The following is a 16,796-nucleotide window of genomic DNA, read 5'->3' on the forward strand; positions in this document are numbered from 1 at the left end:
AGTGCAGTTGCTGATGTGAACAAATGGAGCCTCAGTCCCTTACACATGATATTAGTGCATGAGCTGCTTTCTCCACGAGAGATTAAGCAGGTTTGTGCTCTCCCAGGCGGCCAGCTCCCCCCTCCAGGGTGCTGCACTATCATTTGCAGGAAAATTACTTCAGTAATGAAGAATTCAGGCCCATAAATCCTTGTGGCCTCACCTTGCTTGCTGCTCAAGTCTTGCTGAACAGCTAGTAAAAATTCCCTTTAAAAAATTCATAGTGCAATTTTGCTCAAATCCCTCCCAGCAAGCACAATTATGGAACTTTCATCTCAATTGATTTATGTCCTGGGCCAAAAGAAGGCTGGCCGTTGGTTGGGGGCTGTTAAAGGGGAGGTAAAAACAAGTGGTAAATCATTGTTTTTAAACAGAAGGCGAGAGGGCTTTTGTCACGTTGACTGCTGGTGTGTTGCAGTGCAGTCGACGGAGCGGTGTCGACATAAAGGGAGGAGGAAGAAAAGCGTCTGAAGTGAACAGGCACAAAGGAGGAGGAGACGCTGACGGAGGCGAAAGACGTTATTCCACTTGATTAATAACACTAATCAAATTATACAGTGTTCCACTGTGCCCTGAAATCTGGGGCCATAATGTCCTCTAATGGCGAGGTTCATGGAGCTAAACTTCAGAGGGAAAACACGCTGCTGACGGCTGCACGCCTTAATGAAGGCAGTAAAACATCCATTTCCACAAGCCATGAAATGAAAGGCAAGATTGTAGATGTGCACCCAGTAGCTCCCCCACCGCAGCAGAATGAAAGGCTGTTAACACAAAAGACAGTGTGGGAGAGAGAGAGAGATACAAGACCTTAAAGAGAGAATAATGCAAGAGAAAAGATTTAAAGGGCAGGCACGCCAACAGCCAGGGATATAAAAGAATAGAGCATGATGAAGTGAGGACACAAAGACAGATTGGAAAATTCTCCTTGTGCCTTTTCCTCATCTGCAATAGACACAACCTGTGTCCTCTGTTTATGGATGAGCCAAGCACTTTCACAATGTCTGTTCTACTCAGAGCCACTGACAGCAGACACCATTCATCACCATTTAGCTGCTGATGCACCTAACCACAGCACCGAGCCCTCATCAATCTCCATATCTCTACATTACAGCGGTGTCTCCTTTCATATAACAATGCACTCGCTTGATGTGTCCATCCATCTCTCTATCCATAATGCAGGTAGACGGCAAAGGTCAGCTAAGGTCATCTGTCCAAATTTAGGACAACCTGTCATCCCGGTGCTACAGGTATGGTTAGTATGCCTTAAAATCTGATACAACAGTACTGAATATTCCGCAGAGAATAAAGACACTTGCATATACAGCAAAGGCCTGATGGTTTGCATTTAGTTAGCAAAATTACACATCTTCAAACAATATAAAATCAGCCTGTATATCTCGGGGAAAGCAATCCTTGGGGAACATTTTCATCTGGAGAACAAGGGAAAAACCACAAAGCTGAGAAAACACAGATTGCTATTGTTATTATTATCATAATTACAGTTGTGCTTATCATGCAAGCCGCCTCAATCAGGATGAAAAACAGTTTTATTTGATGGAGCTTCCTGTTTTGACTGGCTTGACTTTGGGAACCGCACACTTGGCAGTCGTGCCAAAAACCCAATCAGGCGCAATTACATCGGCATCAGATAGAAATGTAATTGATTTGAAAGCTGACATGAGATATAACTACATTATAGTGGGGGCACAGTGGGGAGGGTCCTTGGGGACAAGCCCTGCAGGGAGCTCATTACCGCCAAGCTTTGAATTATTGAGTGACTGAGGCAGTGACATTGAGCGATGAAGGCAGGCGATTGGCTGCAACAACTCCGCAAGTGTTTATCTCAACTTACAGCAACCTAAGACATGTGAAGATGTGATCCGGGCCCGCATGAATATTGCAATAGAAGAAGTTGTAATGCTTCATAATTGAAAGGGTTCAAGGCGAGGTAGAGTTCAAGGGTGCATATCAGGTCCGTGTGTCCGCATGTGGCATTTATAATTGTGTTTTATTTATTATCCCCAGAGCATTACAACAAAGTAATAGAGTATTTACTTTGATAACAAGTAAATGCCCCTCTAAGAGAATATGTAACAGTGACAAGGAGCTACAGTATAGTTTCACAGCTAAACTAAAACATTCTAGTATTGATCAAATATTAAGCCCAAGTAGCATAGCATTTTAATTTAAAGCTTATTCTTTGAGCATTTGGATAGATTATTGCTTTGATAGTTCTTCAATCTAATTGTATTAAATTGCTCCGGATGTAATTTACCATTTTTATCATCATTTTTTATGGTTCAATACCTGCTCACTGCCATACTGCTGCCATAGCCGTGGGCCATTGTTTCACCCATACGTCTCCAAAGTAATGAATGATCATTCTTATGGCGGGTACTCTGTCCTGGTCTTATAGGCACATACCTTTAATTTTGAAATAATGTTTAAATGCTAGCCTCACTCCGAGTGGACACACATCACCAGTTAATGAGTTGAGTTGAATTCTAATGGGACGATTTGGCCATAAGCTGTTTTAACATTAAGCAGTGAGATTAGGCTGGAGTCTCTTGAGTTAAAAGTAAGGAGCACATCTGCCTGACCCTGACTACCAGCCTTCAGTTTTCCCTCTGGGGCGAATGCTGAGGAGATAAAGATATAAGCGTAGGGGGCGGCTTAGCATCCCTTAAGAAGATAGTGACTGCGTACCAGGGAGACATCTTTCCCCCTACGGCTACTCCAAGTCACCTCCTCTTTCCTTTTCATTTGTCGATCTTCTCTCCATTCACACAAGCCTCCAGTGAGCTTTCGTGCAAAATGAGAACTCAATTAATTCAGGCAAAATGAGGACAAGTGAGAGGGAGGCGTTGAGACGGCCTTAGGAGCCTAGAAAGACACAGAGGGACTGGTAATGTGCAGGTCTGGAGGCGGCATGGGTGTGCTGCGGATGTGCATTAAGCCTTCAGTCCAGTTAATCCTGGCGGCAGTTTAAACATGGAGGAAGGGTGGATGTATGGTGCTACACAGGGGGATTCTGGGTAAACAGACAGACACTTTCTCAGTAGGGGCTATAGACAAAACATGATTATACTGTGAACATGCCAGTAATAAATTTACTGGATAATGATAAGGAGATAACGTTTGGAGAGAGTTGGAGCAATGCTCTGTCTTAAAGGTGCACTATGGAACCTTTCTGGTGGGGGAAATGAATGAATACATAGCCTCGATTAAAATGACCTGAATTCAGAGCTTTAATGTTAAATCTTGAGCGGTTTTGACAAAATTAGATTTAATTGCTTACGTGGCGTAGAATATTTCCCTGGCATTTCCGTCCAGTTAAAAGATAATATGTCTTAAAGTAAAAAATGCATTGAAACTGGATTATCAAACTTAATGTAAAATTGAGTTAAACCTGAACCAACATTTTAATTAATTGAATTTCCATTTTCCAATTCATAGGCAAAAAGTACACCAAGCCTATAGCCTGATGCTTTATGATTCACATTGTATATTTGTTCATTATGTTGATGCTAACCCTAGTCTACAGAAAGAATGTGAGTAATAGTGCAATGTAAAATGCCTGAGGTGCTGTTTAACCAAAAGCTCAGTGAGTTTAGGACTTCAACCTCCGACCTTTGACCCTGACACCGACCCTGAGTCAGACTGAACCTGCAGTTAAACATGCAAGGTACATTCAAAGAGACAACAGTCATCAATCATCCATCATGCTGGCAAGTCGCCTTTTAAACCGCACTAATATCCAAAACACAGGGTTTCTTCAAAAACACACACACAAAAAACATGACAATCACCTTTAGCTTTACTCTATGAGAAAAAGCCTTTTAATAATACTTCTTAAGATTGTTTTATGTTACTTTACTTTACTCATGTATTCAAAACATGCAAAACAAATTGGATTAAAAAAAAGAAAGAAAAGGGGGGGTGTCCAGAGAAAAAAAATGTGAATACACAATTCTACCGAAGTATAAGATGTTGCTACGTCTGCCAATAGCATTTTATGATTCAGTTGAATAAGCTAAAAGAAAATACTGAAAAATACAGTAATCAAAACAAACGGCCCGTATTTACTGGTTGACTACTTGTAAGGCTGCGATGCTGTAGCCAGAGCAACAGTGTCGTAAAAGTAACCACTTCGGTCTGACAAGAGTGTAAATCTCAGGGCATTCAGGGATATTTTTATGTTCATTTGAGACTGCTGTGCATGTATTTCAATGTTTTACCAGCCCCCGAACAAGCAAAGGGCTAGTAAAATAAGCGACTCAGGCAGTTCTAAAATTTTCATTTGATAAATACCTCGCATATGAGGAGCCAAGGGGGATCGTGGCAAATGTGCTTCCAAGAAAATCAGTCTGCCACTAGTACTTAGAGTGATGGAGTAGGCCGTAAACAGGAGCAGCAGACTTGCCTTCTCTTGGTTGATACTACTAAAGTTGTTCTTCCAAGGGCTAAAAGAAAGAACAAGGTGGAGCGTGGAGTAGTTCATGAACTGAGCAGAGAGTGCAGAGAGCTTTTAAAATGGCCCGGTTTCAGCACTTGGGCTGCGTGGTGGGCTCTCCACTGAAACGGCAGAGTAAAAGCACAAGACTGGTGAGAGAAAGACGTCAAGTTGGTCATAAGACACCCTCGGTCAATGGGGGATAGTGTTCTCCGCATTAGTCCAAATTAGAATTAGATCTATCTATAACAATCTAATAAAAAACCCATATGATGACACTTTGCGCTTTGTGTACAATCTTCTTCAGTACAACCCCTGAGGACAATTCTTTTTGGAGCTTATAAAGGACTTTGAACATCAACTTTCTAAACTTTAATCCGTTTACAGTCAAATGCATGTCTGATGGTTGAGTGGGGTCCCAAGTTGGATCATGTATTAAATTGATTATGTCCACATTAGCCAATTTGAAAAACGATAAAAGCACCGGCTGACAAGTTTTCAAGTCAAATTCAAGCTGAAACTAAAATAATTAAAAGATAGAAACACTACTAAATTGGCAAAATTACAAGGGTAATTGATAGGAAGATGTGCTCAGCTCTTTCTCTGGGTGTTATCAAGTCAAATACTCAAATTCCTTTAAATCCTAAATGTACATATTGTTTAAGCATGACCATAACACCTTGTCACGATGGTGCAGATTAGTCGCTATATACAGCTTAAATCTAGAGCAGCAAATAGCCGATAAACGCTGATATTTCATTGCTGAAAATAAGATTATTTCAAACTCAATTACAGTCTGCACAGTCTAATGGTCTATCTAACTATAGTATAATAAGGAAAGCGCTGTTTCACTAAAAACCTTTAAAAGAGAAGTATATGCAGATTTTACCAGCAACTGTTCAAATAAAGCTTAAGTAGATGGTCTACACAAAAAATAGAGGCCTATGCTGGAGATTTAGATTTGATTTATATCCAAGTCAAATTTGTCTCATCTTAGTATAGATGTAAAAGCAGCTCTTAGGGTCACAATGAGGCTGCAGTGAGCTGTCTGTCAATGGTCCCTGCCAATCATGCCTTTACCGACTGGCCATTTCTACTGCTCATGAAAAAAAAAAAAAAGAAAGATAAATAAAACACAACTTTGTTCACTTTTCAATGTCAGCCGAGTGGTGAATAATTTATATTCTGAGAGACAGTAACAACTCCAGCAGGAAGTGGGGATAGGCGAGAGAGGCTTTCGAACTCTGCAGCTATAGCAGTTTCGTTGGTGGTGAGCCGTTGTAAAAATATGTGAGAAACCGCAGCTTATATGTGCCTATTGTGCAAACATGAAAAACCACAGAGAGAGCTTCGAGTTGCTAAAACAATAGGTTATCTATGTATGAGGTAAAGCCACAGCCCAACAGAAACTGAAGCTAGATCTTGTGAAACTTACAAGAAAAATACAGTTTGACACATTGCTTCAAATGTATATATTATTTTGTTTCTTGATATACCTTAAAGGACAAATATGATGCAATATTTGTATTGTTATTAGCCTATAAACATGCTCTTTAGTTCATGCTCTTTTATTTAGTTTGGCATCTCATATTTTAGAATGAAAACTTTTTTAATATCAAACAATATTAAATTTCGATTTCACCTCTTTCTACCTGTGTTTTGGCAGCATCTACTGGCTGCAGAGAAAATTACACACATGTCAAATTAAACATGTTCAAAGCGTTTCAAGCCTTCCGCTTCTCAGCACGCAGTTGTACTGACCATGATTTGAAAGGAGTTATTCACAGAATGAGTCTGGCGATGATTTATGGACTTAAAAACAGCAGAGAAGAGTCTCAGATCCAGTTCATGGGGTGTTTTGAACCCTCAGAGGGGAGAGGACTGACTGGGGAGAGGTATGTTTTTGATTTGAGATGATCAGTGTGTCATCGCAAACGTAATCAAAGTGCCGCTCTGTCGGACCATGCAAAAACAGGTATGTGAAGCTGCTGTTGAGTCCTGCGTGTATCATCATTAAAGTAATAACATTTGGGAGAAGTACAGAGCAGTGGGCATGTATGGTGGGGGTGGGTGAAATGACAATTTTCACAGCAATGGTGTATTGAATGCTGGATTACTCAAAAATGCATGAATCATTTTAAGTACAATTTCACGTGGGTAAATGAGAAGGGAAACCTATTCTAATAAATCTATTACAATTGCATAATATGTCTCCTTTTGCAGCTAACTAGGGAACACGTCTTGTTAGAGAAGAGTAAGAATGCCTTATGATGATGCTTAAGGTTAGAAAGCTGATTCCTTACAATAAAGTAAGAGTCAAGAGAAGTTACCAATGCTTTTGTTTTTTGACCTTGACTAACTTCAAGAATATTTGAAGATTTCTGGTGACGACCACATATACACAGTAAATCTCCCAGCACTCTATGGTTGGATTCACTCTGAATTCCCAGACATTTGCATGATCCGTCCCGTGACCGCAACATGAAACTAGCCAAGAAACACAATGCTGCCATTTGGTTTTGTTTGTCCTGCTGCTGGTGTCTTGGCACACTGTAATTGAACCCTGGCATTCACCCTAATCCCAGGGGAACGAGACTCAGAGCAAACACACAGATTAAGAACAGGTGAGTGCGTATCTGTGACAGACCACCACAGCAGCCCACTAAAGCTACGGCCCTTCTACTGTTTCACACTTGGCCCCTGGGATGGCTCCTGTATTAACTTACATCGAGTCGGTTACTTTGGTATAACAAGAGCTGCGTCAATTGATTCAGTTGAGCAGAATCGTACACAGTTGGTTGGCTTTTGGCAGCATGGACGACAGCGGTTGGAGGAGCAGCAGAGTATCAGCTGACCCAGACTAATTATTCATAAGGTCTTGTTGTGATGACTGCTGGTCTCGTAAGGTCAGACCGGAGCAGCTCAAGGGAAACAAAAACATTTCCTCCTAAAATGGAGTTGACACCAGCCACTACCTCACTGATCCAAAAAAGGCCTGTCCCGCTTCTGTCCACAGGCGGATAGCATTACCAAGAGCAATTCATACATTCACTGGGGCTTTTAAATGAACCAATGGTGGATATCGTTTAAAGGGGTTGCTCATGCATGCCTAAGAGGAAAGCAAAGCTTAATAATGCGACACGCTCTGTCCTTACAACAACAGGCAGGCATTGCCTTGAAATTTTTAATTACAGTAATTGCGGTCTCGACAAATGGGCCTCTAAAGCACCCTTCAACGGTAAAACACAAGTTGCTTTACCCACGAGTATTCTGCTAAAAGCATCAATTGAAAAAGCCATAATTTAGAATCCCTTTAAGCCATCCAGATGTCTGTTAGCAAAAGGAACGTCCATTCAGTTCGATCTTCGTCAAGGTCCCGACTCTCCCCAAGGAGGAAACCAGTCGTCACCTGGAAGCGCCGCTAAACGTCACCTCTCCCAACAATTGAAATGAACAGTTGAAATGTGTACCCACAAGTAGAAACACACAAGGCCCACTTATGAGCAAGCACAATGGCGGGGCAATTAGTGGCTAGAGAGCAGGAATGCTGGATCGGTTACAGTTGTTGAATGTTAATTACAGCGTTTTACTGCGTCGAGGAGATAACGAGTTAGCGCCCGGTGACAGCAGCCGCGACACATCCTTTAACGAGAGCCATGGAATTTTATGAAACTTGAGATCAGGGACAATGAGGCGTTACAGGCTTGTCAGACGCACTCCTGCTCAACCTCTCTTTGTCCTGATGAAGGAAGACACTTGTTTCTTTTTATCCTCTGCTCATCCAACTGCTGTTACCAAGAGATCATTAGAGTTAATCTACGACAAGTAAAAAAACAACTGGGATTATGCATAATCTAATGAACTACCGTATTACCATAAATATATTGAAATGACACTCATTCTTCTCTGTGGCAATACTACACATGTGAGATATGTCCCATGCATATCTGGATTGCATAAAGATATTGGCCATGGAACTAAATTGGCCTGTAACTCCAGCGAGGAGAAATAATCCAATATAAATCATTTGTTCCATTATAAACCTTTTACAGGTCTTTGATTCTTTGACCCAGCCTCAAAATGGAATGCATTTAAAAAAGATCTGGTGTATATTTTTCATGAAGCATTATAGACTTTCTTGGCTTTTTATGTAAGAGCAGGCTTAAAAGCAGAAAATTATATAGTTGAAACACAAAAGGACCGTTCCAAGTCTATAAAAATAGGGACTAAACAGCTTGGCAAAATTCTCACAGGTTAATGTTATGGTCATGCTATGAAACCTGGTTTGAAATGTAGGTTAATGGAATAAATTATGGGCCATAGTTTTAATGCCAGCCATTCTTAAAAAGTCCAGTACCTCACTAATCCTCGGACATTATCCAACGTTTTTTTCCCCCGTTGTTGGCAAAGCTTTCCAAAACGGACTAGCTAACTCCAGTCCCTTGGCTTTTTGCATGACCTAAATGTTTTTAAGAGAATATTACATCAGTTACAGAGGGACTAATTCCAAGCCCCAAAGGAAACATTAGCTCAAATAAACATATAAAGAGAGCTTGTTTTCTTTTCCCTTGAAAGGTTTCAAGGGAAATGAACCAAAAACTAGAGCATTCTTGAAATTGTAGCGCATGTCTAGACATAGGATATAGACATACGAGTACGTATTTATACAGCAATGCCTTTTACACAATGAAAATTGTGCCTTGGAAACGTGGGCTGCAGCTAACATAAAAGTAACCATCCTACAAAGAGAGCAAGAGACAATCCTTTAAAACCTAAGAAAACAAGCTGGCGAGGATGGTGCTCAAAAGTCAATAAAAACAGGTGTTAACCAGCTCAGCTAAGATGTTAAGATCTGGGATAATCCTAGTCAGAATCCAGGACAGATCTGCTTTGGAATACTGATGCACTGATGGTTATAATGGGGATCTGAAGCTACAGGACTTTGAGTTGAGTGAATTGCAGATGAGATTGTGGTAATCCAGGCAGAAGATCCACTATCTAAAGCTGTGTACATTTAAATTCTGCTGCATTTCGAGGTATAAAATCAAATCTGTGCTAAAGTCAGTAAACATATTATATGAAAAATTCAGATTCTGACACAGAACATTTTCAAATGTATCAGATAGTTTCATCTTAATATGAATCGATGTCTATACAAAGAGCAGCAATCAACTGACTTAGATTTATATAAATATATGTTCATATGTGTCACATCACACCATCAACACCATCAACACCATCACAGAGTGATCAACACCATCACAGAGTGCATCACGGACTACATCAACTTCTGTTTTGAGAACATTGTTCCCTCCCGGACGGTGCAAGCCATGGATTAACCGTGAACTGAAGGCTCTGCTGAAGGAGAAGAAGAGAGCCTTCAGGTCAGGGAACAAGGACGAGCTGAGGACTGTGCAGAAGGAGCTGAGGAGGAAGATCAGGCAGGCTGAGGCCGGCTACAAGAGGAGGATGGAGGAGCAGCTGCAGCAAAAGAACATTCAGGGAGTGTGGAGGAGCTGATCAAAATCCCCCCTGCCCAGACAGAGGGGGATCTACAGTGGGTGAATGATTTAAATGCTCACTTCTTGAGGTTTGATCGGTCACCCGCCCCTCCCCCTGCACAGCTGCATGCTCCCTCTTCCACAGCTGGACAATACCCTGCATCTGTTCCTCTTCGCTTATCTGCCCCGGACCATCAGCTCCCCACTTCGCCTGGACTCACCCATCCCCCCAGCACACGGTCCCCCTGCCAACCACTGACTGTCACAGCAGCACAGGTGAGGAGTGAGCTGAAGAGGATTAAAGTGAGGAAGGCAGCAGGACCTGATGGCATCAGCCCCAGGCTCCTTAAGTCCTGCGCAGATGAACTGTGTGGAGTTATGGAGCATGTCTTCAACATGAGCCTGAAGCTGAGGGTGGTACCACAGGTCTGGAAGACCTCCTGTCTGGTACCTGTGCCTAAGACACCGCGCCCCAAAGACCTCAACAGCTTCAGGCCAGTGGCTCTCACGTCCCACCTGATGAAGACACTGGAGCGGCTAGTCCTGGACCACCTCCGCTCCACCGTGAGCTCAGCCATGGACCCGCTGCAGTTTGCATATCGGTCTGGCATCGGAGTGGAGGACGCCGTCATCTCCCTGCTGCACCGCTCTCTCTCTCACCTGGAAAAGCCTGGCAGCTCTGTGAGGATTCTGTTCTTCGATCTTTCCAGCGCCTTCAACACCATCCAGCCGCTGCTCCTGAGGGACAAGCTGGAGACGGCTGGTGTGGAGTATGACCTGGCAGAGTGGTTCCTGGACTACCTCACAGACCGACCCCAGTTTGTGAGAGCCCGGAACTGTGTGTCTGACACTCGGACCGGCAGTGTGGGGGCGCCCCAGGGCACTGTCCTCGCGCCCTTTCTCTTCACCCTTTACACTGCAGACTTCAGACATGACACGGACAGCTGTGTCCTGCAGAAGTTCTCTGACGACTCTGCCATCATCGGACTCATCACGGACGACGATGACGCGGAGTACAGAGGACTGGCGCAGGACTTTGTGGACTGGTGTCAGCGGAACCACCTCCTCATCAACGCGGGGAAGACCAAGGAGATGGTGGTGGATTTCCGCAGACGCCACCCCACTGCCCCCTCACCAGTGAACATCCAGGGACGGGACATTGAGAGAGTGGACTCATACAAGTACCTGGGTGTTCATCTGAACCACAAACTGGACTGGACTCATAACACAGACGCACTGTACAGGAAAAGCCAGAGTCGGCTCTACCTCCTGAGGAGACTCAGGTCTTTTGGAGTGACAGGGCCACTCCTGAAGACCTTCTACGACTCTGTGGTGGCATCAGCCCTCCTGTACGGTGTGGCCTGCTGGAGCAGCAGCATCACAGAGAGGGAGAGGAAGAAGCTGGACAGAGTCATCAAGAAGTCCAGCTCCGTCCTGGGCTGTGCTCTGGACTCGGTGCAGGAGGTGGGGGACAGGAGGGTCCTGGCTAGATTCACATCTATGCTGGACCATGAGTGTCGCCACCTGCAGGACACTCTCTCCGCTCTGGAGAGCAGCTTCAGTGAGAGACTGATCCACCCTCGATGTGTGAAGGAAAGGTTCCGTAGGTCTTTCCTTCCTGCTGCTGTCAGACTTTATAACAAAAACTGTTAGTACTGAACACTCGCAATACTGACCTAACCTAATACTGATGTGCAATTCTGTCATATGTGCAATTACTGTGAAATTCATGTGCAATCTATGTGCTGTCGTGACACATATTCATGTGCAATTACTGTCGTGATCACATGCAATGGTATTTATGTATTTATTTATTCATTTGTCTATGGGAGTTTTTATTTATTTATAGGAGATCTTCTACTGAAAGTGTTTTTCAGACTTCCTATAAGTGATCTGTTCTTCTGTATCTACCTCTGTATCTACCTGCGTTGCACCAATGAAATTTCCCCATGTGGGACAGTAAAGGAATATCTTATCTTATCTTATCATGTGGGACAAAAATCTAAAAGGTCAATATAACACATTGTGGCAGCGACATAATCAACTTGGATTGGCATTTCCTCCTGCCCCATACATTAATATACTGTCTTACATGCCACCCTATAATCAAATCAGCATCTGGCAAAAGGGTGGCTTGTGGTTTGGGCTGTTCTCATTTGTAAACACCACCTGCCGGCTCTCCCTGCTCCTCACTCTCTCCATGACATTAGTGCAAGCGTGAAATGTGATTTTGCATAGAGTAAACCTCTGCTACAGGAACATCTGAGACTGCCCACCTGGAAAGCCAGCATGAATAATCTAGGGCCAGAAAGTCAGGAGAGGAGTTGTCAGGCATAAGACTCTAGCAACTCTGGGGAATCAACTGAGCCTGGTTATTTCGCACCCTCTTGAACAGGAGGTGATAATGAAGTAAGTAAGTAAGAAAAAATAAAGAAAATTTAATTGTGAGGCTATTATCATCGATTGTCAGACTTGGAGGAATAAATATCAAAGTTGTTGTTTTGTTTTTGTTTGAATATTAATCTTCACTGATTAAAAATCTGTATTAACAAAAAAACAACTAATCAACTAATTTTTTCAATATGAGGAAAAATCCGTTATTATTTTAAACGTATCATTGCTTTCTGTTCTGCCACTTCTAATAAATAAAAAATGGCATCCCAGGTTTATTTGGGATTGTAGTCAATTTGATATATCATTACGGAAGGATCCAGAACATTTAGTATTTCCATAGACTATGACTATTAGATTGGCATAAGTCTATTACATGCCTACATCTCGACAAATGAGTTTGTAATTCAGAACAAAGAATCTAAAATGTATGCAGACGGGCCTGGTTTTCTTAATATAAAGCCTATTTGCACCTCCTGCATGATCACACATAATGCAATCACATTTCCATTGCGGGAGTGAGAAAGCGATGATTAAATTTTCATGTGCAGAAAAACCAATAGCTGTCAAGTTCAGCCAACGCGTGCCTTCTTCACCCCAGGGAGACAGGTGACATGCATGTCGTTACTACTGCTTATTTACAAATGTTGTCATATTCAGTTGACTCCAGTCCAGATAATGTGCAAGATTCATAAATGTCATGACTGTATAAGAAAACTAAAACGCAGGGTGCAGTATTGAAGTTTGGATTGTCACCATTAGATGTCGCCAAAAATCTAAAACAAGCTTTAAAGACAATACCAGAGACCTTTTATAAGCTACCACACAAACGGTATGTGTTTTTATGCATGCACAATGATTTGAGAACAGACTCACAGACAGATCACCTTTAGGCTGCAAGCATTTTACTTTTCGATGAATGTCAACAAAGCAGTTAACCAGAGGAAATGAGAAGAAGAGAGAGTGAAGGTATCGTAAGGGGGGTAAGAACACACAATTATAAAAGCTTCATTTCTTCTGAGAACCATAAAGTCTGGTCCCAGAAGGGCAGCTGAGCACAAATCAATTTCTTTCAGTCGATTACAAGCACCGAGGTTCTAACCTTCATTTGTGAGTCTAATACTCCAACAGTTATGTAGAACACATACCAATTAAGCAATTCTGCAGTAATAAGAGGGCCGTAAGCTGACACGATGAGGGGCCAGGTCCCTGGGGAGAGCGGGCTATCAGTTCATGAGAAGCCAGGACGAGGGGAACAGGCCAGGAGCAAACGGGAGCGGTACAAAGGAGAGATAGGAGCCAACGAAAAGCCATTTATTAAGCGTGAGAGGTTCCCATGGTAATAAGTCGGGGGACGTTGCATTAATATCATGGAGCAGAAAAGGTCACTTGATATCTGTACCACCCACTGGGGTCGCACTGATGGGAGCTGCTCCAACACATCTGATAATGCTCTCAGCGTCAGAGGTCGAATGCAGGGGAACTTGGGAAAAGATGCCATTTGTGAAGATTGCACTGATGTGGCTCTGGTCTCGCTGTTGGCTTTGAAAACACATAACGCCACATTTTACCAAAATACAATCAACCATATCTTCTTAACTGAAGTTAGATGTTATGACAGTTTATTATTATTTTCTTTCTATTCTATTTTTTTTACTTTTTGGGGGGATTTATTAATCAAATGTATTGCTTTTATTTGTTTTTATTGTTCTGATTGACTTTATTAGGCCTAGTCCAATTTATTTTCAAATGTTTGCCATGTTGTTTATAAAATCTGCTGTATAAATAAAGTGGATTGGAGTTACTATTACTTGAATAGTTTCGAGTTTTTTACTTGTTCTTGAGTAATTACTTGGACGACTACTTTGCACTTCAACTTAAGTAATAGCACTTAATAACAATTTAAAAAAAAATATGAATCACAATACTCCTACTTAAGTTACATCTTTATGCAACTACAAATCTCTTTTTGTTTTTATTGTTATTTTAACCTTTCAAATACTATAGATTGTAGATATTTTTTAAATGTATGTCTCTAATGGGAAAATGCAGGGCAGAAACCTGACTGCTTAATATTTCTTGCTATTTGTACACTATGATTGATGCTGTACAATAATCATGAATGTGCACTATATATGTGTGCAACTCTTTCATAACACAGGAGACATTCCCTAAGTTTGGATTGGACAGTCATCCATCACCGCGTGACATACACACACAAGGAGAAGCCATTTTCTGCTTTTCAATATGTGTTCTCAGACAAGTGCACAAAAGGAAACACATTAGCGGCACTCTCCATCTTTCTATTGTCACATGACCAATCTGATGCTATTTTCTCCTTGATTTAAAGAGGCAGGACACATCTCTGCAGATATGTAAAGATCAACACATTGTCATTCACTGCCGCGGTGCACCTTAACCACCACCCTCGCTGCCAGAAGATTTATGGTAATTCCTGATCGTGTGTGATAGGACGCAGCCCAATAAACCCGTGCCAGCTACGTGTTTCTATGGTAACACTTCCTTTTCAGAGCCCTATGTGCCTCTGTATTGTTGCTGGGTTAAAAAAAAAAATACAACTTTTCCCCCCCTGCACTGTAGTGGCTGTCTATTTGGATGCCGGTGGTGGTAAGAATGAGATGGAGATTTGCGGCAAAGCACAGACACAGATGTTTCCTCATTGCCTTTTAATCTTCTATTCCCTGTGCGCCTGGTGCGAAATACTCCCCCTTTAGAATGGTAATTGGACCAGATGAATAATAAACAAAACAAAAACAGGCCCGCGGTTTGTAAGGAGCATTTGAACACTTTGGAGCGATCGTACGTTATGGCTATTATTAGCGCGGCGACTAAAGCGATCAGTGCTCCTACTGGGAATAATAAAGGACTGAGCTTGAACTTGTCTAATCAGCAGGGGACCTATCAGAGCTGGGAAGAAGATGACAATGGCTGGCTCATTATGATCAAGCAGCTCACAGAACGACATGATACCACTCAAAAGCATTCACGCTGCCAAATGAAGAAGTATCCCGAAGCAACTTAAAAATCTAGTCGTTGTGTGGGTGCTACTGCGTTTTGTAAAATGTTCATGCAAAGAAGCGGCTGGAGATTCTGCTTTCGACGTAGCGTGCATTTTAAAATAAAGAAGGACTAGAGCGAGACTAATCTGAAGTATATAATATGGTCGCATGGTCAGCCAAGACTTAACTCTTTTCTTCTTTAAACAGCACACAGTCTGCGATCTGATTTCATCTCACTGAGTTCTGATGGACAGATGGATTTACCAATCACGTGATTGGCTGTTTCAAAGCAAATATAGCCACATGTTAAGAAGCAGTGGTGACCAGGACTTGGATCTGTATATGTACAATATGCTGCCGTAAAACTAGGCTCCCAGTGTGGATTAAGAGCCTGTAAATGCATGCATAATGATTCCATTAAGTGCTGCCTGGGCTGGTGTCATATGGCAAACACTTTTCTTTCCCCTCCCATCCAGCCAACATCGACTTCCCTATCAGGAGGAGCTCTCTTTGTTGACAAGCCTGCAGATAAATGTGGATATTTTGACACTGTGTGGTATCGGAAAACCTATTCGCTGCTGCCATTTGCATGAAAAGCCTGTCCCTTTTTTTCCCTCCCTGGAGAGCTTTATTACAGGCGGATATTTCAAATGCCATCAAATGTGCCAAACGTTTACTTTGATAACTCTATCAGATGGCTCCCTGGGTTTTAATGGTCGCAATCTGAGAGCACACAGAGGCACACACGCCTAAAGCGCAGACAATAATAATAGTGGGGAGAAAAACTAGGAAAGGGAGAATAAAATCTCTTTAAAAACTTCATAAATAATGCACCTTGCGCACAAGAGAGTTGTTGCCTATTTAAGTATGCATGCTTCTTTCCCAGTCTGGCAACAAACGCAGCATGTATTGTGGGTCAACATGGCAGCGCAGGGGGAGGACAACCTGGGGCTCCATCAATCCTCTCAGCCTTGGCCTCCCACCCACGTAGAGCAACGCCTCCCCACGGCAAGTGGGCTACTGCACCGCCTACTGTATGCTATTGACTCCCAAACATCACCACAAAAGAGGAATCCGCTGAATGACTGACTGCGAGCCCAAACAAGGAGAAGATGGGAGGAAATGAGAGAAAACAAAAGTGCAGGACTAATTATCCAATTAATGTGCAATTAGGCCCATGCAGCCTAATGGCCTGTGTTGGATTTGGTAATAAGTCTAGTCGACTGAGGAGCCTAATAAATTCACTGTGGGCTGCTGCTACCATGTGTATGCAGCACGGCTCACTACAGCACAAAGCTACCACAATAGCGCTATGTTATTCTCTCTAAAAGGACAGATTGTATTTTGCAGCCAGACGACAAATGGAGGAAAAAGAAAAAAGAGCAAACCGCC

General features: G+C 42.4%; 1 protein-coding gene across 10 annotated transcripts in view; it reads right to left on the reverse strand.

Moving 5' to 3' along the window:
- The window catches only part of fbrsl1 (fibrosin-like 1), a 305,613-nt gene that overhangs the window by 103,856 nt on the left and 184,961 nt on the right, over nucleotides 1-16,796 (reverse strand). The window lies entirely within an intron of this gene.

Source organism: Eucyclogobius newberryi, unplaced genomic scaffold (genome assembly GCF_026437365.1).
Source record: "Eucyclogobius newberryi isolate DKJ021-1_F unplaced genomic scaffold, fEucNew1.0.hap1 SCAF_6, whole genome shotgun sequence".
Taxonomy (NCBI): Eukaryota; Metazoa; Chordata; class Actinopteri; order Gobiiformes; family Gobiidae; genus Eucyclogobius; species Eucyclogobius newberryi.